Below are 24,528 nucleotides of genomic sequence, written 5' to 3' on the forward strand. Positions count from 1 at the left end.
GTAAAGAAAAATCTCCATTGCTTTGTGTAGATTGATATTTGCTTCTGGTATTGTATGCCTTTATCTGCAAAGACTTTAATACTTCTGATTGTACAGGTCAGTTAGCAATAGAATTAATTTTTGAAGGTCAGAAAATATATAATCTTTGGGTATGAAAGATATTTTCACGGGATAATTTTAATTTAAATTTTTATTCTAAATTAAATTTTTATCTTAAATTATTTTAAAGTTATTGTTCCATCTCTTCTTGTTTGTATTGTTTTCATCAAGTGATGTTATATGTTGTTTTCTCTATCTTTGTTGTTGTGTACTGAATGTATCTTTTATTGTGACTACTTTTAAGATTTTTTTTAATCACTGATTTTGAGAAAGTTTATCATAGTCTTCCTCATTGTAGTTATTATCTTCGTGATCCCTCTGTTTGGAGTTCATTAACTTTGTTTCTGTTTATACTTTTCATTAAATCTGGACAATTTTTTTTTCATTTTTTCTAATGTATTCCTAATATTCACAATATCTCTCTTCTCCTTCACAGACTCCAAATATGTGTGCATTAAGTCACTTTAAACTGTCATACAATTTACTGAGTTTGTTCATTTTAGTACCTTTTCCCTCTGTGCTTTATTCTGAGTAGTTTCTACCGCCATCGCTGCAAATTCAAAGATATTTTCTTCAGTGACTAATGTGCTGTTAATCCATCTATATTGCTTTTCCATCATTATTATAATTTTATTACTAGAAATCTAATAGCTTAAAAGAATGCAAGTTTGTAATTTAATAGTTCTGTACCGAAGAAGTTCGAAATGGATCTCATTAAGCTAACGACAAAGTACTGGTTTATTCCATTGTTTTCTGAAGGCTTACAGAAACCAAGAAAATTGGTTTCCTTGATTTTCTCCTTTAAAAGACCATATGCATTTGTCACCTTGCTCTTCTTTTACTACTTGTTGAATTCTTTATTTGGTGGAGGGTTAAGCTTGTGACTATAAAATAAACTGAATGTATGTCATTGTAAAAATTAAAAAAAAAAAAAAGTAAGACAGGAAGAAGCAAGGTTGGTAACATGGGAGAGAGTGATGTTAGGGTGAGAAGTATCATTATGCTCTTCAATCTATATATATGAAATACATGAACTTTGTTCACCATATATGGATAAAAAAGTTTATGTTAAATAAAAAGACCACCTGCATTCTTGACTGGTAGCGCTCTGCTTTTTTTCTTGAAAGACGGCAACATAGTAGCCCTGTCACCCTGCTTTCTTTGCTAATCTTCTAATTTTCTTCTGCTTGCTGTTTCACTTTTAAGGACAGTTCTGAGCCGGCGCAGCGGCTCACTAGGCTAATCTTCCGCATAGTGGCGCCTGCACACCGGGTTCTAGTCCCGGTGGGGGCGCCGGATTCTGTCCTGGTTGCCCCTCTTCCAGGCCAGCTCTCTGCTGTGGTCCGGGAGTGCAGTGGAGGATGGCCCAAGTGCTTGGGCCCTGCACCCCATGGGAGACCAGGAGAAGCACCTGGCTCCTGCTTTCGGATCAGCGCGATGTGCTGGCTGCAGAGCGCCGGCCGCGGCGGCCATTGAAGAGTGAACCAATGGCAAAGGAAGACCTTTCTCTCTTTCTCCGTCACTCACTGTCCACTCTGCCTGTAAAAAAAAAAAAAAAAAAAAAAGAAGAAAAAACAAAACAAAACAAAACAAAAAAGACAGTTCTGATTTCATGGGACCCACCTGAATCAACCTGCATAATAGTTTTTTTTTTTTTTAATTTAATCACATATGGAAATCTTTTCAACGTCTAAGATAGCAAATTCATGCATTATACAAATTAGTATGTGCATACCTATATGAAGCTATTATTTTGCATGCCACACCTTCCAGGAGTTTTTTGAACCCTGTACATTTCATCTCTAGAAGCTTGACTTGAACTTTTTCTAAATCTTCTAAGTTTCTACTAAAACATGCTTAGTCTTCCCTCTTATATATGGAATATAGTTATAGTCATTGTTTTAATGTCCTTGTTTACTATTATTGGTGTCATTGATAGTTTTTTTTTTATTGTGTGTGTGTATCAACTGATCGATTTCCCTTCATATTTTGGGCCATATTTTCCTGATTTTTTGAATACCTAGGAATTTTCCTTGAATTCCAAAAATTGTGAATTTTATTTTGCTTGATGAAAGACACATTCTTATAAAATTACTGAGTTTCGTTCTGGGAAATGGATAAATCACATGGAAACAGTTTGAATTCTGCAAGGCTTGCTTTGGTGTAAAAGGGAATCTTTTTGCAAACCTAATGTTTCAAGTCTACTGAATTAAAAACCCTAATGGATATGCTAACCAACGTCCTTTGAATTGCAAAGTTTTTCACTCCAGATGATAGGAAAAACTACATTCTTTTTCTGTCCAGCACTACAAAGACATGCCCATGCATGCACTTATCAGTACTCAGGTGAAATTTTCAAGGAGATCTATATATCTCAAGCGCTTTTGCTCTGTAGCTATCTTCATCACTGTTCCCTGCAAATTCTGGGTGCCTTGACCTCCCTAGGCCCCTAATTCCATTTCTTCAAACATCAGGAGGGAGCATCAGGCTCATTTGGGCTACTCCTCTCTGCCCTGGGCCTGGAAACACTCTCTAGGTATTGAGTTGGTGTAATCTTAGCCCTCATTATGTTTCCACTGTATAGAACCACTGCCCTAAACTGCCAGTTTCCAGTGTCTGAAAAAGCGTTTCCTTATATCTTGCCTGTTTTAGATTTTCTGTTGTTTCAGAGTAGAGGATAAATTCAATCTCTTATTCCTTCATGCTTAGAAGTAAAAGCCCATCTTTTCATTATAACAAAAAAGCTAAGAGCTAATTTTACACAATTTTTGACACACCACACCCTGAGAACCCTCTGGGGACAGGCAATGGTCTCAGAAGGTTTTATTCCCTGCGTAGTATAAATTAAATATATATTGGCACAGGTGTAATATTTAAGATTATAAATTCAAACTTCAGGAGGAATGCCAATCAGGAGGGTTGTATTTTGGAGAGTGATATGTGAAATGGAAGCTTTTCTATTAGAACTATTTGTATTCTGTTACTTTAAAGAGAGGCAGCATAGTTGACCTGGTTGGCACTGGGGAAACAGGAAGGGGAGCTGCTGGGAGACCGGAGCCAGAGAGCTGGGAATTAGGACAGCTGCTCTTTTTGTTTAAGCTGCCACTGGCCTTGCCAACACATGGGAGCCTCTCACAAATCATGCAAATTTCAGGGTCTTTATGATGCCACCTTTGATTCATGCAGGCAGTGTGTGAGAGAGAGAAAACACTTATGTGTGTGCATGTGTGTGTACACACACACAAGAGCACGATTGCCAGCTTTGGCCAGGATTTGGTACTTGCTAAATCATGCGAAAAGAGAGCATAGCTACTCTCACACCACTAAGTCTGGTTGCCTGAGAGAAGTGGAGAATTTTAATTTCCCCAGTAGAATTAGGGAAAAGTATCACCTAGGATCACCAGCTGCTCTGCCCTATTCAGAGATCCTAGAAATCATCTCATACGCTACGTCTTTCCCTGGTGGCCAATACTCATTGATTTTCCTCTTCCGAATGCCAACAACACTTAGTCTGTCCCACCGAATCTAGCACACAAGTGGCTTGTCTTTTTTTTTTTTTTTCAGCTGTTTCCTGTTGAGATGTGCCATGTCTTCAATCAAATTGAGTGTCCCAAGAGGACAGTCCTTTTGTGGGATACACTTGTGAGCCACCACACCCCAACTGAGCCCTGATCCTCAGTGATCTCTCTGTAAAAGGTGCTTCATTGGTTGCAGTCCCATAGCCTTGTCCCCTTTTTCTAGAGGTTATTTGTGTATATGGTAGTGACTCTTGCTTGATATTATCAGGATCGTAACAGTTAGGACGCTGAGGTCAGAGAGAAGGAAGTGAGAAGAAGCCATAAATAAACAGTCTCCAGCCACTTTTTGCTGACTTCAGGCTGTAAATCAGAAGGTAGTGATGGGAAAGCTCAACCCAAATCTTGCCCTCTCTCTCCATTTATTTCCGCCACATCTGCCTTAAGCCAGATAAATTGTTTTATAGCCATGAACAGTAGAGAGTCATTGATGGGTGTGTTTTGGACGACTTTTCCTGTTGTTTAACAGTACTGCAACATGAATTTGACTTGGGACAGGTCGTAAGACCATGTGATTTTATATTTCATTCTGAATCTGCATAATATGTATGCCATAAAGAAAAAGGAAGCAGCTTCACTTGACTGAGAAGATCCATGTAAAAAGAAATACTGGAAAGAAGGCTGTCCCCAACTTCCAAATTGGAGAAGGGAGGACATTTCTATAAGAAGCAGTAATAATATAAATTGGGAGTGTCCAATGGGTATAAAGATTCACTGTTGCAAGATGAATTCTATAGAGCTGTTCTACAGCATAGTGCCATGGTAAACAATATTGTATTATGCACTGTATTAAGCATTTAAGAGGTAGACATGTGGCAAAGCAGTTAAGACCCTAGTGTCTCATATCAGTGTGCCTGTGTTTGGGTCCCAGCTCCACTCCAGATTCCAGCTTTAATCTAATACACCTAGGAGACAGCAAGTAATGTCTCATGAAGTTGGGTCCCTGCCTTTCATGTGAGAAACCCAAATTCTTATCCTGACTTCCGGCTTTGGCCTGCCTGAGACCCAGATGTTGTGGGCATTTGGGGAGTGAACCACGGCATAGAAGATCTCTGCCTTTCTTTTGGTTTATCTCTGTCTTTGTATGTGTATGCATATATATGTATGTGTATGTCTCTCAAATGAAAAAATTAATTAGGCATATTTCATGTTGTCTCTCTCTCTCTCTGTTTCTCTCTCTCTCTCTTTCTCTCTCTCACACACACACACCCTTGATTATGGTACTGGTTTCATGGGTCTATGAATATGTCCAAATTTATCAAATTGTGTACAAGTACAGATGATTTTCCTAAAAATCATCATTTTACAGTAATGATAAAAATTGATATTTCCAGAAGCATTAATCAGTATCAGTGTTAAGTTTTCATTCTACATTTTACATAAATCTAATGTGATCCTCTGTACCCTAAAAATACATCCTATTTAGAGGATTGCAAAAGCATTCCTGTATTTGCCCTATTTTGTCACACAATATGATAAAGTGGGAATATATACATTTTGCTTCATAATTTTTTCTGTATCCTTTTTTTTTTTTTTTTTTTTTTTTTTTTTTTTTTTTTGACAGGCAGAGTGGACAGTGAGAGAGAGAGACAGAGAGAGAAAGGTCTTCCTTTTTGCCGTTGGTTCACCCTCCAATGGCCGCCGCTGCAGCCGGCGCACCGCGCTGATCCTGGCAGGAGCCAGGAGCCAGGTGCTTTTCCTGGTCTCCCATGGGGTGCAGGGCCCAAGCACCTGGGCCATCCTCCACTGCACTCCCTGGCCATAGCAGAGAGCTGGCCTGGAAGAGGGGCAACCGGGACAGAATCCGGCGCCCCAACCGGGACTAGAACCCGGTGTGCCGGCGCCGCAAGGTGGAGGATTAGCCTATTGAGCCACGGCGCCGGCTTTTTTCTGTATCCTTTGAATTCTGAGTTACAATTTGGTAGCAAATGTTAAACATTCAGCTATTTTTTAAGAATTTTATTTATTTATTTTAGACCTAGAGTTAAAGAGAGAGAGAGACAGAGAGACAGGTCTTCCATCTGCTGGTTCACTCTCCAAATGGCCTTAAGGGATGGAGCTGGGCCGATCCAAATCCAAGAACAAGGAGCTTCTTCCAGGTCTCCCATTCAGGTGGAGTGGCCCAAGCACTTGGGCCATCTTCTACTGCTTTCCTGGTCCATAGCAAAGAGTTGGATCAGAAGATGAGCAACCAAGACCTGAACTGGTGTCCACACGGGATACTGGCACCACAGGCAGAAACAGCCTACTATGCCACAGTACTGGCCTCTATTCAACTATTCTTGTACAAATAAAGTAGTATTTGAAAAGCCATTCCATGGTCACCTCTATTCATATCCTAGCAGTACTTTTCCTATTGCAGCTTGCGGTAGCTCTGTTAGCACTAAGTCCACAGATGTTTTTTTCAGACTATATCTGAACTATTACAACATCAGTGGCTAGAAGAGGATTTCTCCTGAAGCACAGATGATAATAATCAACAAAAAGGATTCATCTAGCATTTCTCCCTCATATAAGTGAAATGTTGAGATGGTTTTCACTCTGCTCACAAGTGTTTTCACGCATCTGTAAGGTAAAATACCTGCTTAATGCTACTCTGAAATGGGAAGTTGTGCAAAAGATTAAGTTGATGCTTGGATCACCCACAACCCACATCAGAGTGTCTGGGATGGGGTCTCACCTTTTTCTGATGCAGCTTCCTATTAACACACCTGGGAGGCAGCAAACAATGGCTCAAATACTTGACTTGCTTGCCACACACAGAGGATACCCACATGGAATTTTGAGCTCCTGGCTTCAGCCTGGTCTAGCCCTTGGCTGTTGCGGGCGTTAGATAATGAATCAGCAGACGGACAAATGGAACTTCTCTCCCTCTGTCTCATTCTGTCACTGTGCCTTTCAAATAAACAGCAACAACAACAAAAATGAATAACTAATCATGGCTTTAAAAATGCTATAACCACCACAGGCTAACATACAATGGAACAGAAATGTAACCCTAAGAATAACTGTTTTGTGCTAAAATATCCATGGTATTTCATAAAACAACATGTATAACAGCTCATGTTGCTTTCTGGAAAAAAACAACAAAAATGGTATTAATTTATATCAATGTAGCCTTTGAAAGGTTTTGGAAATGATTCATCATACTCTGGTTTAAAAAGATCACTTTTAATAGTTCTCTGTTGTTTTGATCCTGTCCTTGACTTTTGCAATGAAGGTAAGAAATGTTTTGTATTGGAAATAATTCTCTGTGTTTTTACTAAAACACCTGAATTTATTTGCTAGAGAAGTCACAGTATTTGTTTTAATATAATTAACTAATGAATTTTTTAAGTGGTAGAAATATAATTATTTGGCAAAATATTAGGAAGTAAAATATAAAGTATGCCTAAGCAATAGCGTTTTTTAAAAAGATTTTTTTATTTATTTGAGAGGTAGAGTTACAGACAGTGAGAGAGAGAGACAGAGAGAAAGGTCTTCCTTCTATTGGTTGACTCCCCAGATGGTCTGAATGGCCAGAGCTGTGCCAATCCGAAGCCAGGAGCCAGGAGCTTCTTCCGGGTCTCCCACGTGGGTACAGGGTCCCAAGCACTTGGGCCATTCTCCACTGCCTTCCCAGGCCATAGCAGAGAGTTGGACTGGAAGAGGAGCAACCGGGACTAGAACCGGCACCCATAGGGGATGCTGGCGCCGCAGACAGAGGATTAACCTACTGCACCACAGAGCTGGCTCCTAGCAATAGCATTTTAACAAAACAACATTTTCATGTAATCTAGTTCCCTATTTCTTATTTGTACTTTTTAAGCCTACTCGTGCACAAGTATCATGCTCACAGCCTGGAGTGCTACAGCAAGGTAAATGCAGGGTTCAAAAAGATACTTAGGTCCAGTTCATTGCTTGCCTTAATGTCATTATCACAAACACTAACATTCACATCACCATTTTGATCTTTAATTGTATAATTAAATCAATAACTGAAAAGTGGCAATGAATACACTGAGGTAAACACACCTTGTTTATTGTCTGTTAGCTAGGATTAAATAATCAAATCACTTTCTTGGCTCATGAGTAACATTTAAATATATGAGTTATTAAACACGATCTTCTTCAAGATGGAGATCAGGCACAATTGTCCATTTTGACTCATTCTAGGGATCCCATTTATAATGGCAGTAGTGAATAAAGAAATATCTGTAGAAGATAGTTGGAAAAAAATCTTCAGGAACATTCTCAGAGTCACATGAGAAAATGTGTATACAAAAAGAGAAAGGGCAATAATGAATGGGCCATCAGAAAAGGCAGCCTATAGAAATGAGAAGTAAATTGTAAATAAAAGTTTCACACATAGATTTGGAAGATAAATGCAAGAAAGTGAGAACACGGGGACTCTCTAAAACTACAAGGTGAAAAGTGAGAGATACATATAACCTTTCTCCTTTCTCTCTCTCTCCAAAAAACTCAGTATTAGACTATCAGGATTTTGAAGAATAAGGGAGTAAAATGTATGTGACAAGGGTATCAATAAAATAATAGATATTACTCAGAGCAGAAAAGACGCAGGAGTTTGAATTAGAAGGGCCCATTTAATACCCACTGGGATGAACTGAAAAGTTCCATATCAGGACATGGTCCTGGGAGCCAACTGGTAAATCACTGAGAAAGTTAGTGGTGTACAGTGACACATCATAAAATTTATGACAGTAACATGAGAAGCAAATGTAAAAAAATAAAATCCTGTGCTCACATTTTTGCAAGAAAAACAGGGTAACTGTATGAAGTATTTCAATATTATACTGCAAATATACATATGTGACCATTTACTTCAACGAAAAAAATTTACCTTTCTCTAAAATAGTGAGAGTCATCTAAAATTTTACCTATTTATTTGTATGTAAGGCAAAAAGAGAACAAAAGTAGAGACAGACAGACATCTTCCATGGCTTATTCATTATAAAAATGCCCACCATAGCTGAGGCTGGACCATGCGGAAGCCAGCAGTAGAGAAGTCAGGCTGAGTTTCCCACACTGGTGGCAGGGAACCAGTCATTACGTGCTGCCTTCCAGGGTGCACATCAGCAGAAAGCTAGACTAGGGAGTCGATCCAGGACTCAAATCCAGGCACTTTGGGCATTCTAAGTATCACCTTAACCACTGTACCAAGTGCCTACTGCTATATAGAATGTTAAACATTCTAGAAATAAGCACTATTCAGTTTTTCTTTTCATTTAATATACAGAAACACTAACTTTCTACACACATACATTTTATCAAAAGTAGCAAAGCAATCAACTTTCTTGAAATATGGATAGACCATATATATTAAGTAGTATATATGTATATAATATATATTACATCATATAAATAGAAAATTGAGTTTAAGCAATTGCTTTTAAAGAAGATTGTGAAACTATTTCTCTACCTATGAAATGGCAGAATAGTGATACCTGTCTCATGGGGTGACTTTCAGAATTCGCTGCATTAATGCATACAAAAGTGAATGTGACACAGAGGAGATGCTCGGTACAAGCTAGGTGGTGGTGTCAGGCCACTGGAATAGAGGCCAAGCTGTCTCCATTCCAGATGATGTGGTGATGAAAATCAGAACTTTAAATCACATATACAGATAAATATAGTATATAAAAACTCAATCATGAAGAACAGGACTGGTGACAGTATAGCACAGTGTGGTTTCACCTCTTTATTTAATCCTTTTTGTACTACAGTTTTTCATTTTTTAACATATTAATGGATAGGTAAAACCACTTCCTTGAACATTTACTTCCATTGCATGTATTTGTTTATTCTGGGTCTCTTACTCTGCCTGTACATAATAGGCATCGAGTAAACATTTGAGTTTAAGTTGATTATGAGGAAATAGTCTGTACAATTTTAATATCAGCTTCACTCATTCACAATTGACTTAGAAAATGATTTTTCTATTACACTTTGAGAACCTAGATGAGTGAACCTTTTATACTGCAACAGTAACATGTTTGCTTCTTTACTTCAACTACCAATGCTATATAAAAGAATACAAATATGATCAGTTCTTTAAGGTCTGCAATTTTATTCTGTTTCAGAACTGAAATCACTATTTTTGCTGTCTTTAAGAATCTCTCTGAGAGAGAAGTGCATTACGTGACAGGAATTTTGGTCATCATCCTTCATTTTACCAAATTCTGCCACTAGCTTCCTGATTAATTGTTAGATCATGTACTAGTTTCTGCACATGATTTGGAAATGAAGATGATATCTCTTCTGATTACTTAAAGAAGTAGATTGAAATATTAAAGCATGTCTTACTGGAAGAACTGAGTTGGAGTGGGTCTGGAATCATTTACTGAATAGCCTTGTGCATGCTATTACCTAAGCCATCTAAAATCTAGTTTCTTCCTTTTAAATTGAAGGTAGGTATACAGAAGAATATATTTACTCTAAGGAGTTGTTGTGGAGTTTCAATGAAAGATGCATCTGCAAATGAATTGGGAACTGTCAGGTCATCAACATCAACATGTAGCCCAGACTTAAAAGCAAGGCTGCCAATCATTATGCTACTTAGAAAGATAAAGTTGCAATATTTGAAAAATGTCATAAATAACAATCACACTCTATCAGATCTAGAATATCTCATTGTCTAATCTGCAGCAACAAAAAATACTAGTGAGAATGTAAATTGTAAAGTTTTAGTATACTTGGCTAAATTACCAATGTCTTATTTTTGTTTGCCCATAATTATTCTCTTGGAGATAATTAGAGGTGATAATACAGTGAGTTTTGGGAGAAAATATTAAGCTTGAAACAAAATTACATTGGCACATATTTATTGATCTTCTTGTATTATAAAGAAAGTTTGGGAAAATCAACTTACAATGTTTTCTTTGTTAATGTTTTAATCGTTATATTCATATGTACAGAGCATTTTAATGAAATACATATTTGAAAATTGTGGTTTTCAGATACTATTTTTCAGATACTATTTTTCAGATACTATATTTTCAGATACTATTGTTATAGATAAAATTGATTGTGATGAAATACTTAATTGGAATATATTCCAAGAGCTTTGTGTTAAAGAATAATTTCAAAAGATAAAATGGAGGGGAAAAAAAAACATGCTTTCAAAAGTAAAAATCACAATTTCCTCCCTGTTTTTCCACCAAAAAGGGAAAATACACTACCGTCTTTAACATATATCTTACATTAGGCTTCTGAATGGCACTGTAGCCCTTGCTGCAACATCTATCAACTCAAACTTTAACTATTTGCAGTTTTTCCCCCTCAAAATAGCAATAACAACTCTTTTCCTGGGGGTAGGAGATTGGGGTTAGGTTATAAAAGCTATCTTAAAATGAGCATTTTATTTATGCTGTTTTTCTCAAGTCTAGGAAAGGTTGGAAGTGTTGAAAACTATTCAGGACTTTATGCCATCTGCCCTTATTTCATATGTTCCCTCGTATGAGTTGGAACAAAGGAGTGGGCTGGATGGAATTAAAGAATGTATATAAAAAAAAAGAAAGTAGTGATCAAACGCAGCTGATAAGGGAAGGCAGTGTGCTCCCGGGTGATGTGTGTATTCAACTCCAGGCTGACTCCTCTTATGCTAATACAGCCAATTTCCTCTTTTATTTCATTTCTGGAGCCTGAATCTGCGATCTCTGATAAGGTTCCCAAGGATACCGCCTTCACTCACAAACGGGGAGGTGGAAGGGGGAGTGGATGATGGAGATGTGTAACTCCGAGAGAGCACTACTGGATGAATAATTTAAAGCTCCGCCCGGAGATTTGAGGCAAAATGCAGAGATAAGAGACACCACAGGGTCTTCTCTGTTTATTCAGAGCTTCATCTTCCAATGACAGCTGACCTCCAAGGTCAAGGGCATGATGGGAAATAGAACCGACAGTGGGAAAAGGTACTGCATCCCAGAAGAAAGTAATGATTTACATTGTGTCAAATGAAAAATTGATCTTTTTATTTAACTACTCCTTTTTTTGTTATTCATCAATGGGAAACCTGTGATTGAAGGATTTTTGCATAAATCACGACTTACTCCCATGATAATGAAGCATTCTCATAAGCTTTCTCTTGGCAACTTGAATTTGAGATTTTTTTCAAAAACAATTGTTAAGGTCAGAATTAACTTCGATTGGGTACCCAAAGTGTATGTGACTTCAGACCTTAAGAGGCAAACATAGTATCTAGGTTCAAAGGCCGTTCGGTCTTTCATTTCTCTAAGGTAAAGGCTTTGTTTCCTTAACTTCCTACCTTTTAAACTTTGTACAAAAAAAAAAAAAAAAAAAGCCTCCACATTTTCCCCTCATTACATTTTTCTGGAGCCTTACATAATCCCTTTTGTGGCATAACACAACATTACATACATTTAACCTAATCAAATCTTTGTGTTTTCACTAGTTTGCTGCCCAAATCCCTGAATCTAATAACTCTTTGCAGTTCAGAAAATTTGAAGCCATTTGTCCTGGGTAGAATCGTGTTGTTAGTTTTAGGATCTTACAAATTCTGACAGTGAGACGTGCACCTAGGAAAGCTTTGGTCCCTATTATCAAAACCGTCTGCTGGGTCGCTCCTATTTGTTTCAATAGAATACAACCATGACCTCTACAGAGAGAGAGGCAATGTCAAATGTTTCTCAGGGCTGGTTTGCATTTCCCTCATAGGCTTAAACTGCTGTTTCTGCTTTCCTCTGTTTGAATGTTACCCGTGTTTTCATTCCTGAGCAATCATACCTTTTATCTTTTTTTAGATAAACATGAAAACACACGGAGGTCACTGCCGGGTGAGAGGTAAGATGTGCGTGACTGCCACCCAGCCTTACCAGGTCTTTTCTTCCCTCCCCCTTCCTTGACAAACACTCCTGGAAGGTTTCAGTGGAGTGAAACAAGTTATGAGTATGATTCACAAGCTTGCCACAGAGAGTGCCAGTACAGGTTGTCCCTCCAAGTGGCCCATTAGTGTGGCGCCAGCCTGCTTGGTTTGTAGCACGCACTTTGCCCACGTCCCTCCTTTTTTTTTTTTCTTTCAACATTCTTGTTTTATATTTATAATCTATCAAAGTAAATGCAAGGTGAGCTACATTTTATTGCTTCCTGGGTGCATTTTATGCATTTTTGCCAAAGCTTAAAAGCAGCCACCCCCTCTTTTTCGTGACCTAGCCTTTTCCCTCCTATTTTTCTTTCTGTTGAGTACTAGAAGGGAGAGAGAGCACTCAAGTGACAGACACAGTTCCCAATTAAAATGGACCCCTGACAACTGCTAAACATGCTAAAATGGGAATTTGGGTGTGTCTAGCGACACACAGTTTAATTTTGACATCGTGGAGTACTTCTAAATATACAGTGAATAACTTGGAGTAGCCAGCAGTAAGAGTAAGACGTCCATTTCTTAGCATTTGCCTCTTTCAGAGAAGTGATAGTCATATTTGTTTTCTATTTCAACAAATTGCTCTATCCTGTGAACATTTTCAATGGACCGCTGAGAAATGGGTCCATTTTGCTAAGTAACATTTACTAAATTATGCCTCCGCAGTGGGCTGCAAAAAGTGATGGAGTTAGCGTACACAGACAATACCACGCACCAAAGTCACGAGGGAGGCAACAGTGGTGGGAAACACAGCTTGGAACCCCCAAGAAGGCTCCCTTTTCAAGAGCGAGTGTGTGTGTCTGTGTGTGTGTGTGTGTAGGGGGGCCGGCGCTGGAGCCTGGAGTGTGGAAGGGGCGGCCTTAGAACACCTCCGCTTAGTAGGGGTGGTTAGAGGTGAAGAGGGACTCGCTGGCCCCGGCCTGACCACTCGGGGTGTACTTCCCTTGGCAGGCGAGGCTGTTGGCCAGGGCCCGCTTCACGTACTGTTCCTGGGCAGCCTTCAGGTTCTCCTTCTTCCCACCCCAGGCCTTCAGGGCACGGCGGTAGGAGAAGGTCAGGGCCCACGGCTTCAGCAGGGGGCACTTGTTGATGGCGTTGAGGTTGATGGATGCCTCCTCCTCACTCTGACCTCGGGACAGGAAGGTAACTCCAGTGACAGCGGAGGGCACAGTGCGGTGCAGCACCTTGACAGTTGCCATGGCAATCTCCTCTCGAGAATGCTTCTGGGTGCAGGCATGTCCTGGGGTTACCACATTGGGCTTCAGCAAGGTGCCTTCCAGGTAGATGTAGTAGTCACTCAGAGCCTTGTAGACAGCGGCCAGCACCTTCTCAGGGACATACTGGCAGTGCTTCAGGTCATGGTCCCCACTGGGGAGGATTTCGGGCTCCCCAATGGGCACAATGCCATTCAGCTGGCAGATGCTGGCGTAACGGGCCGGGACATTGGCATTCTCCATGATGGCAAGGGCTGAGAGGGTGTGTTCCCCAATGGTCAGCACACAACGCCACTTGGCGAAGTCGGCTCCATCTTTCTTGTACTGGGCAGAGAGCTCAGACAGCCCGTCCAGCCCTTGGGTGGTGGTCTCGCCTTCAGTTCCTGCCAGAGGGACCACGCCCTTGTCCACCTTGACGCCCACGACTCCACCCTTGGACTTGATAACTTGCGGGAAGGGACGCTCATCGTCTGCCTTCTAGTAGAGGGTCTCGTGGAAGAGGATGACGCCCCCGATGCAGGGGTTCACGCCGTCATCCGCCGTCAGCAGCAGCTGGCGGTAGAAACGCCGGGTTCTCCTCCGTGTTCTTGGTGCCGGTGGACTGCAGCCTTTTGGCGTTGCTTGCGGTGGACGCATCTGCAGGTAGGCAGGATGCCCTTGCCCTCGGTACGTTGAGCGATGTCGGACAGCGCCTTCTGCTCCGGGGTCAGCGCTGGATGTGAGTGGGGCACGGTGCTGGTGGTATCAAGTTCCTATTCGGCTCCCGTGGGGGCGGTGCAGGGGCAGGGGGCCACTAAATCATGTTTCTAAGATGTAGACCTCCGTACCAGTGTATGCTAAATATCCCATATATGCCCGTAATACATAATAATCAATTTATTCTAAAGTGTGAATTTGGTTTTTAAAGTTATTACCCTTCAAATGATGTGTGTCTTCTCTTTTTTTTTCCCCCCAACTACCATTATATGTAATTACTTACAGTTTTATCTTGAAAGTAACCAGTCCTAATACATGGAAACTCAACATTTTCAGGTAAAAGTGATACTGAAATTTAAGGATTTTCAATTTCAAATTAAAAAAAAAGACCTAGAACATGAAAGATCCCAAAAATAAGAAAAATATAGTTGTTTTCAGCTAAGACACCCTTTCAAGTCAGTTTTTGGAAGTATACTGCTATTTAATACAATAATTAGGATTTATCATAAATGTATAGGTTAATCATCATTCCATATTAAAATTGGGGAAGACAGGGAAGTTACTCTATTATAGAATTTTTAAAGAGACATTAGGGTATAGTCAGAACTAAAAAATTCATATTTTCTCCTAGGCCAGTAGTCTTTCCACTCTATAATTCCCAAATTATTTTTGTTGATATGAGTAAGTAAAAAGTACTATTTATCAAACAGTGCCTGCATTGTAGTGAAAAGGCCAGAATTCATTCATGCTTTTTAAACCTTAAAATCCTGAGCTTCTGATTCTTCTTTTTCTGGAAATAATAAAATTTCTCTATTTGAAGTGCAACTTTATGAGACACTGAGGGCAAATTATTCAATACACATATGTGAAGAGGTTAAGTAAGTATCAAGTTTTCACAGTGTTACAACTTTACTTGTTCACAAAAATGTCAACAAAATTTAATATTGCTGATGAATGTGAAAGCAATGACGAATGGGCAGATAAATGAGAGAAAAATGGGAGAAGTATAGAACTTACTAACAGACATTTACTGCTTACTTAGGTAGGTCCTTGTAGAGATGAACTGAAAACAAACCAAAAATAAAGTAAAATGATACAAAATGCCAACAGTTGCCATTTTTATAGAAATGGCATTAAATAGCTTTTTCATAGAAGAACAGAATTCAAAACCGTTGTTAGCATTTTAGACATTTTGAGAGTTGTCTGAGTTCTTCATTTGAAATGTGAAAACCTAAAACTTTGGGAAATTGAGTGATTTGCCCAGGCCAGCACAGTTACTTTGTAGAAGAAGTGGAAATAGAACTCGAGCTCCTCCCCTTTCCAGACCAGTTGCCTGTCATGAAGAATTCCTTTTCTACTGCAAGATCTGTTTGAGAGTGGAAATGGATATTTTCTCCTGCAATGACTTTTCCTACAAATTCCTTTTTTCTGAAATGGCTCCATAATGTCCATCTGGTCAGATAATCCATGCATGCCTCTGATATCATAATCTCCCTTTTCTAGCCCTAAATCAATGATCCTAAATTAGAAAAATGTGCAATTTTCAATTGTAAAGATATGACTCAGTAGCTTAGTATTACAAAGACTTACAAAGTCTTTGAATTTGTGTAACAATTTGTGTAAATAGTAATGAAAATAAAATTAATGCAAATAATGCAAACACATCAACAAAGATTAATCCTGTATTTTATTTTGATGTGTATTTTCTTTTTTATGTTCATACATCACACTACATCCCTGATTTCTCATTGTACCATTTAAGGCTATGACTTCCTGTGTAGAAGATTCTTGACTTCCAAGTAGCATTATTTCTAAGTTTTTAGTGAGAGAACCGTTTTACTAACTGTAAGTGTGCACAGTGCTTTACTCAACCTATGGGACTATTAACCATAAGATGTTTAGTATTAAATTAGGGATCGCCGCATTTCTCTCAGCTTTTTCCTGTGGAAATGAATCAGGATATCTGTGCAATACCCTGTTTCACTTCCCTTGGATGAATTAATCCATACATAAAACCAAAACTGGGGAAGGTTTCCCTCTTATCTCTACTATTTGGATTTTGTTTCAGATTTTGGAAATTAGTTTTATATAAGAGTTTAATTTGCAAGATCACTTTTTTTTTAGCAGCACTGATTATTGCTAAAATACCAGTCACATGTATATTTGTTTAGGAATTCTGTAGGTCATTATTGTGCATTTGTGCATTATTGTGCATTTGATCATTTGTTACTGTTACAAAATATTACTTGCATAATTTTATGAAATATTATTCTACACACAATTTGGGAATGAATTTATGTACTAATTCATTTTTGGAAAAGTCAACAAAGATACTATTTAAAATTCTGTTCTTTTAAACTTTTGTCTCGTTCCTACACTTCATTTTTCTTACATGGAATATGTTATTAGCATACTAATTTTAGAGACCAATGAATCTAAAAAAATGCATTACATTTAAAATTCTTTTTTTCACATATACCTGGAACCCCATTTACAGCCTATTTCTTCCTTTTTAATAAAAAAGAAACTCCATATTGTCATAAAAATCAGCATTATTTATTTCAGATTCGATTAATTTTCTTCAGCTACTACTTTTGTGGTATATAGTTACAAAATGGATATCATTAGACTTTCTTCAAGTACAAATTTCACAACTTATTTCTCAGAGTTAAATTTTTGTGAGTTAAATCAATGTATAAACTGAAATAATAGCTTTACGTGCCATGAAACATTTCCAATCTTATTTTTTTTCCTGTATTTAGAAGAATAGGACTTCTAGAAATGCTTTAAACCAACTTCAAAAAAAAAAAAAAAGCCATGTGTAGTCTAGCCACTTTTCATTAAACAGCATGAAAATTTGTTTCTTCCATCTACTTGTAGATGAGCTTAAAGAGGCAGCACTTTAACGTATCTGAACAATGTCCAAACTAGGGCATTAATTCTCTCTTTTATAGTATTTCTAAGGGTGTTAGTCACATGACTCTCATTATTCTCCCAATACAAAATGTGTTAGTGCTGGACTATATTCGTAAGAGGCCCTGTCAACTTGGACTGTATTCCTAAGAGGCCCTGTCAATTCTTAACTGCTAAATAACTGTGTCTGTGTGTGTTCTGTGAATAATACTTGTGCTACACGTTCACTCACCTACCTAGGAGGTCACCTGTGTTTCACACTCTTGTTCTTCTGTCTTGGGCAGTACATCCATTTGCAACAAATACTCATCAAAGTTAAGTGATGTTTTGATCAGTAGTAGGAATTAGGGCCGGCGCCGTGGCTCAATAGGCTATTCCTCTGCCTGTGGTGCTGGCACACCGGGTTCTAGGGGCGCCGGATTCTGTCCCGGTTGCCCCTCTTCCAGGCCAGCTCTCTGCTGTGGCCCGGGAGTGCAGTGAAGGATGGCCCAAGTGCTTGGGCCCTGCACCCACATGGGAGGCCAGGAGAAGCACCCGGCTCCTGGCTTCAGATCAGTGTGCTGGCCACGGCAGCCATTGGAGGGTGAACCAAGGGCAAAAAGGAAGACCTTTCTCTCTGTCTTTCTCTCTCACTGTCCACTATGCCTGTCAAAAATAAATAAATAAATAAAAATAAAAATAAGAAAGGTTTAAAAAAATGTAGTAGGAATTAGGAAGTGTTACAAAATGTTAGTTTTGCTTATTGGTTGTGAAAACCACATATAGGATTTAGAAAACACATTGTAAATGTATCACATAGAATTTATTGATGCCATGCAAATTGTACAAGTTTTTAGAGTATTTTAAATTCTCACATATTTTCAAAACTATGCATCACAGGAAGCATTCAATATCATATACGGCTATATATTATTTTTGAACTAAGAAATAATTAGATGCTGCTACCCTTACTATACAAGTGTTTCAGAGAGCATAGCTGTTCGGGTATTGTTTTCAACACAGTACATTCTGTTTGGGGGGAATATTTAGAAAGCAATCATTATTTTACCGTGAATAATTATAGATGATTTCATACAACATTCCAACAAAATAAAACTGTTTTGATTGGATCTTTTAAATGCTCTTTGTATTTATCCATATATGTATGGCTTAAAATGTTTGACTATTTAGAACAGACTATGAAAAGTCCAAGTGAGGTATTTATAAATAGAGAAGCTATAAGTTGAAAATAATATAGCAGAAAATTAAAATCACTTTCATATTAACATTACTGAAATATACATTGACAAATATGATTATTTTTATTATTTCTTCCTTTTAAAAATAATAATGAATGGGAAATAAATTAACATGCATGACACAAGAGCACATAAAAAGGTAGAAAAAAGAAAGACTGAGCTATTCACATAGATAGCCACTAAAACTATACAAATTTTTTTTTTTTTTTTTTTTTTTTGACAGGCAGAGTGGACAGTGAAAGAGAGAGACAGAGAGAAAGGTCTTCCTTTGCCGTTGGTTCAACCTCCAATGGCGGCCATGTCCGGCGCACTGCGGCTGGTGCACCGTGCTGATCCGATGGCAGGAGCCAGGTGCTTATCCTGGTCTCCCATAGGGTGCAGGGCCCAAGGACTTGGGCCATCCTCCACTGCACTCCCTGGCCACAGCAGAGAGCTGGCCTGGAAGAGGCGCTACCAGGACAGAATCTGGCACCCCAACCGGGACTAGAACCCGGTGTGCCGGTGCCGCAAGGCAGAGGATTAGCCTAGTGAGCCGCGGCGCCGGCCTCAAATTTGTTTTAAACATGTCTTATTTAAAGAAGTCTCACAGGTGAAATTATATATGTATAATTTATAATTAAATATATATTACACATATACTTTATAATTTTTTATTTAAAGAACACTCACAGGTGAAATTTAATATGGGAAAATAATGAAAAGGAAAGAGAAGTAGACAAGCAAGTAAAAACCAAACATTTAAAATACAGAATGTGATTTCTTAATTCAGGGTTTGTTTAAGTGTTATTGATCTTAAGACTTTGAACCAATATAAAGTGCCATAAACTGCTAGATATTAAAAAGAACACTAATAACAAGAAAATGTGGACCAATATTACTTTCATCCTTTTTCCTTCACTAGAGATTTTTTTTACACACCCCAATGCCTTATTGAGTCAGTGTCATATCCTGTCTAACTGCTTGATACATTTTTTTATTTGGTTTCACAGGATGCAAGACTGACATTCTGATTTCACAGGGGAGATATGGACTCATAACAAAAGGCTTAAAATTAGGGTGTTTTTTCCCCCTATCAGTATTGCAATTACAGATGACACTCAGTTTTCAGAACAAAATTATCTGTAGTTTAATTTGATTCTGTAACATGTTTAGAGGTTGAAATTTAAGTTCACTGATAAAGTAACTTCTTGTGGATGAAACTTCAGTGATGAAGAGACAGATAAAATATCTGGGGCAATATCAATACACAGGAGGTCCACATGGCAGAGAGAGGGACAAGGAGCTATCCTCAAATCTCTGACTTGGGATCACACTCCCTTTCCTTCACACTATGCAGGCCACATGTTATTGCTTATCTAGTACCACATTATTATTTTGTTCAGAAAAGAGTAATTAATGCTACTATCAGGGGGTAGTGCTGGAACCCATTTTTCTCCACTACTGATTATGAAGAAATAGAATAGAGAAAGAAGAAAAATAAAAAAAAGAGGAGGCTTTGAGTGGCTCAAAGTTGTGTCCTAATTAAACAGCCAACCCCTGAACTTCAGGGAGGTCATCGAAGGATAGAGTGGGGCATCCTCAAGAGCCTGAGGCTCCCTCCATCTACATCTGAATATGGTGACTCTTCCACGTGGTGGTCACAGGACAGGTGAACATTGGGAAGGTGAGGGTGGAAGGTGAAGGCTGAATCACCAAATAAGGCTGTTCTTCTATATTATATCTGTTCAAATTGTGTCTTTCAGACTCTAAGACATTTTTACAGCTTGTTTCCATGAATATGCCAAATTCAACTGTTACAAAGAAGGAAAACAATACTCTTAAAGTCAAAATGAATCTTCTTCGTTTTCATTCCTGATTTGGTTATTTTTTACTGTCCTCTAAAGTCGATTTGAAAATTGCATTGCAGGGCACCAAGGAGAGGCCATATTCTTAATTATTTCACTTCACAAAATCTTTATAAAACAAGCTACAGAGATATCACAATTCTTGTGTAGGCAATGGAGGCCTGAAAAGTTAGGCAACCTGTTTTCTTGTGGTTCTTCAACTCTGATCCAGCGCCTCTTTGAGAAGTATCTTCTGTTTCTCAAAGACAGATATTTCTTACTTCTGTTTTTGACCAGATTTTGTCTTCTCTGTTTCAGTCTTGATGACATGACCTCTTCCAAGCTCAGTCCTGACTTCCTATACTACTCATCTGATGGTCAACAATAAATTGGTTTGGCAACATATTTAATTATTTAATGGTCATACACATGTGCTATACGGACAAGTTTGCTCAAGCAAGGGATAATGTCATAATTTAGTTCCTTCTGCACTATGCAAACAGTAGGTATATAATTTAGTACTAGTGGGCATTGTTGCCCTACTTCATGGCCATCACAAAATAAAGATGCTCATTAAGAGGTTTAACTAGAATTATCCACAAAACATGATTTGTAACGGCAGAAATTACCCCATTTCTCCTACATTCATGCATATGGAAATAGGAAATACATTCAGATTCCGAAGAAGATGCTGTTTTTCATGTCATAAACCAAACTTTGAGTAAAGTTTTCTTTAAAAAACAAAATAAGGCTTTTAGATCAGGAAAATGATCTTAAGACTCTTTAGATAAGACACTGTTCTCAAGAAAAGAGACATAGTCATGTATTTGGTGCTGAAATTTTTAAGAAGATAGGCCTTCAGGCATTGTGAAAATGCAACTTACCTCAGAAAGAAGGAGTTATTGTCCAAATGTCTACTTGAGCAGTTCCTTTACTACCATTGATATTATACTTGGTTCAATCAATTTTCTTTTTTGCTCACAGGATTCCCTCACACACATTTTTGCTTTTTTTCCATACTACTACTTTGCTGAACTAATCTCAAATTCTCCAAGAGACTACTCTTTTGTCACACATATCTCATAGGAAACATTTTTCTCACTTTTCATTCCTACAGTTCTGATGCATGCTACTTGAATAAAATTATGTGATGTTTGCTTAATTCTGCCTTTAAAATAAATGAGTACTATCCCTCTCCTATACTACTGTTTATCCTGAGTTTCTAGTTTCATTTTTTTCTTATTTTTTCCTTTATTAATTCCTGATGACTTAAGTCCATTTTATGACTAGAGGAAGCACTTTACGATTGTTTGGTGGATTGATGCATGTGCAAATGAGTAAACCAATAAGAAATGGCTAAATATAAACATATTTGCATGGTAGAAAATGCAAAGAACTCAGTTGGAGCAGAGAGTGTTGTTAATTATCTCAGCACTGACTGGATTGCATTAAGATGAGGAGGCTGGTGTGTGTTAGCATCTAGTAAAGGATTGTTTCCTAATTCAATATGCACATCAGCCAACAAGGAAGGAGACTCCACTTAATTTGTGATGAAGTATTGGAAGGGACATTACTGAATGTCTAAAGATAGGGAAACTGCTGCGTGAACTCACAGACTCTTTGTTTGGTTGAAAATGGTTCGTGCTGTGGGGAAACTGATAGAGAAAGTTAGACCCTTCCACTTAAGCCTGAGGAGTTAAATGAATAGACAAAAATAAAAAAAATTCTATTCAAACAGGGAGGTTTACAGCTCCCTATTCATGAATTTATTTTAGATTTAGAGACAATTTCAAATTACTTCTACTCCAACTACCTACCCAACAAACGCACATATCTTTTGTCAGAAAAGAAGTGACATGTAATACTTAAAAAGAATTAAGCATGTTAGATGGAAGAGTTGTTGGTGTTTGCCATGAGAAAGAAAATAAAATTAAGAGTTAATATTCATCAAGTTTCAATATCATCCTCAAGCATTCTTCTGTTAGTGTTCCTGTGTTAGATCCTCTACTGGGTAAATTATGAAGCCATTGACCCTTACTTATTATTAATCTAAATTTAAAACCTGACACTAAAAAGCTTATGTTAAATTTGCGGAGTTCAACAATGAGCAAGAAGAATAGGTAACACACTTAAAGGGATAAGTGCCTTCTGAGGAATGAAGATTGACAGAGGAACAGTAGCATTTGTATTTTTACTTGGTGAGGTCAAGTGGAAATCACTACCTTTCTCCCCATGAGTCAAGAAAAGTTTTATTTGTGGTTTGACACCTACTCCTACCAGATGTCTAAGTAACTCCATGTGAAGCCAGGAAAAGGAACTGCCTTCAAAGAATCTCTGTAGGTCTCAGCAGTGTGAAATGGTCAAAGATTGGTGCAAAGAGCAAAACAGGAAATCTCTCCAGACTCAAAACAAGCGAAAGCTCTCCAGATGCATGCCCCCCCCCCAACTCTCAGCTTTAACAATTAGTCACTCTATAGCCATATACTTTTGGAACTCCTAAAAGCAATTTCTTTGGGTTATGTAGTTGTATCAGTTTCACTTGAGAAGAGCATGACTGAATTTGTGTCTTCATCCTTAAGTCCTGTTCCTCTTGCCCTTACCTTCGCCACCTGATTGCTCCAAAGCAGCTACTCTATCAATATTTTGACATGTGAGTATAAAAACTATGGATAGATACATGCAGTTGCGTTTTTAAAAAAGTTATTTTTAATGAGGCCAAATTAATATGTGAGAGAATCTTAGTGTCTGCCATATTTAGACCATGATCACTGTGTATTTTTGGCACAACCGTGGTGACAGAACTAGCTAATTTTTATTAGCTAAAATATATTTCACTTAGATATAGATATATACAACAGGTGATTTTAGGTTTTTTAAATATATGAAAGACTATTCCAGTTTTAACTTAAAAGGAAAAAGTACCATGAGAAAATCCATTTATTAGCTTAGTTAGAAATGTCAGAGTCCAAAAATAATAACATATTAAAATTCGTGGATAAAATTGTTTTAATTTCTCAGAGTAACTCCAGTTTCCCCCTCAGTTCACATGCAACATCCCCGTATTTTGTTCCAGATTTCATAAGGAAATTAAACTGGCAGACAGGGAATAAGCTATATCAGAATAACTAGATGCAATGAATGTTTCCAGATAAAAAACAATTAAGGATATTAAACTGATTAAAGTAGATCAAAGGAAGTTAAAAGGGATCAAGAAAAACAATATTCCCAAGGACAGATAATTTGGAAATGAATCATGGATAGGCCTACAGGGAGGAGTGTGGGTGGTTCTGTGATAGAAGAATTGAGAATGCCAAATCTCAATGAAATTTTCTTCAAACGCCTCTAAATAAGTTAAGCATCTGATCTTGATACTGCTTATTTCTCATGATACCCTTGTGTGTGTGTTTGTGTGTGTGTGTGTGAGTGTGAGTGTATGCACACACACAATGTTTCTTTAACAAAAGGAAGCTGTGATGCTCCTTAAACAACACAGAATGTAAGTAGTGGAAATGGAACTGGAACTCCCGCTTTTACTGAGACTAATCTATGTTGAAACAGAGAAACAATGAGTAAACTATAGCTAATAGTAGTTGAAGTTGGTCTTATTATTAATTTCCTGGACAAAATAAATTTTCTTCACTGGTACATTTGCAGACTATTTCTCAATGCTGAGGACTAGCCAACTACTGATCAAATATCTAAATTTCTGTTGAAATTTTCAACTGCCATTAATAGCATTTTAATTACTATTATTATTTGTGATGGAATTACTGCTGAATAATGACTCAATTACATGAACAAATGGCTCTTGTCCAAGGGAAGCTGTGGTAAAAGGGACAATGTGAGAAATAAGAGTGATCCTTGGGTCAGTGACATGAAGACATGGTGATACTCGGAAAACTTCTTGTTCTAGTCATTGCTTTCCCTGGTCAGAAGTTCCTGCATGCATCTCATACTTTGGCCTCAAGGCTGGACATCTGTTCCATGGAGCCCATCCTGCCTGCAGCTGGGACAGATTGTTCTACAGAGTTCTACAATGTACCTTCTGGTGTTAAGGTTGGGTGGATTTTGATCTTTCAGTGAGGCTCAGAG

At 38.1% G+C, this 24,528-nt stretch overlaps 1 long non-coding RNA gene and 1 pseudogene across 2 annotated transcripts in view; one reads left to right on the plus strand and one right to left on the minus strand.

Annotated features, from left to right (window-relative positions):
• LOC149122673 (uncharacterized) overlaps positions 1-24,528 on the plus strand; it is a 48,050-nt gene that overhangs the window by 11,686 nt on the left and 11,836 nt on the right. Inside the window, exon 2 of the long non-coding RNA XR_016219748.1 lies at positions 12,437-12,476. This is a non-coding gene — a long non-coding RNA (uncharacterized LOC149122673). The remainder of the gene's footprint in view (positions 1-12,436; positions 12,477-24,528) is intronic.
• Positions 13,355-24,431, minus strand: LOC100340774 (fructose-bisphosphate aldolase A pseudogene; annotated as a pseudogene). Its single transcript, XR_016219420.1, has 2 exons — positions 24,393-24,431; positions 13,355-14,518 (listed from the first exon to the last, which is right to left on the minus strand). The product of XR_016219420.1 is annotated as a fructose-bisphosphate aldolase A pseudogene (transcript).

Source organism: Oryctolagus cuniculus, chromosome 13 (genome assembly GCF_051225735.1).
Source record: "Oryctolagus cuniculus isolate XC-2025 breed Fujian yellow rabbit chromosome 13, ASM5122573v1, whole genome shotgun sequence".
NCBI classification, from domain to species: Eukaryota; Metazoa; Chordata; class Mammalia; order Lagomorpha; family Leporidae; genus Oryctolagus; species Oryctolagus cuniculus.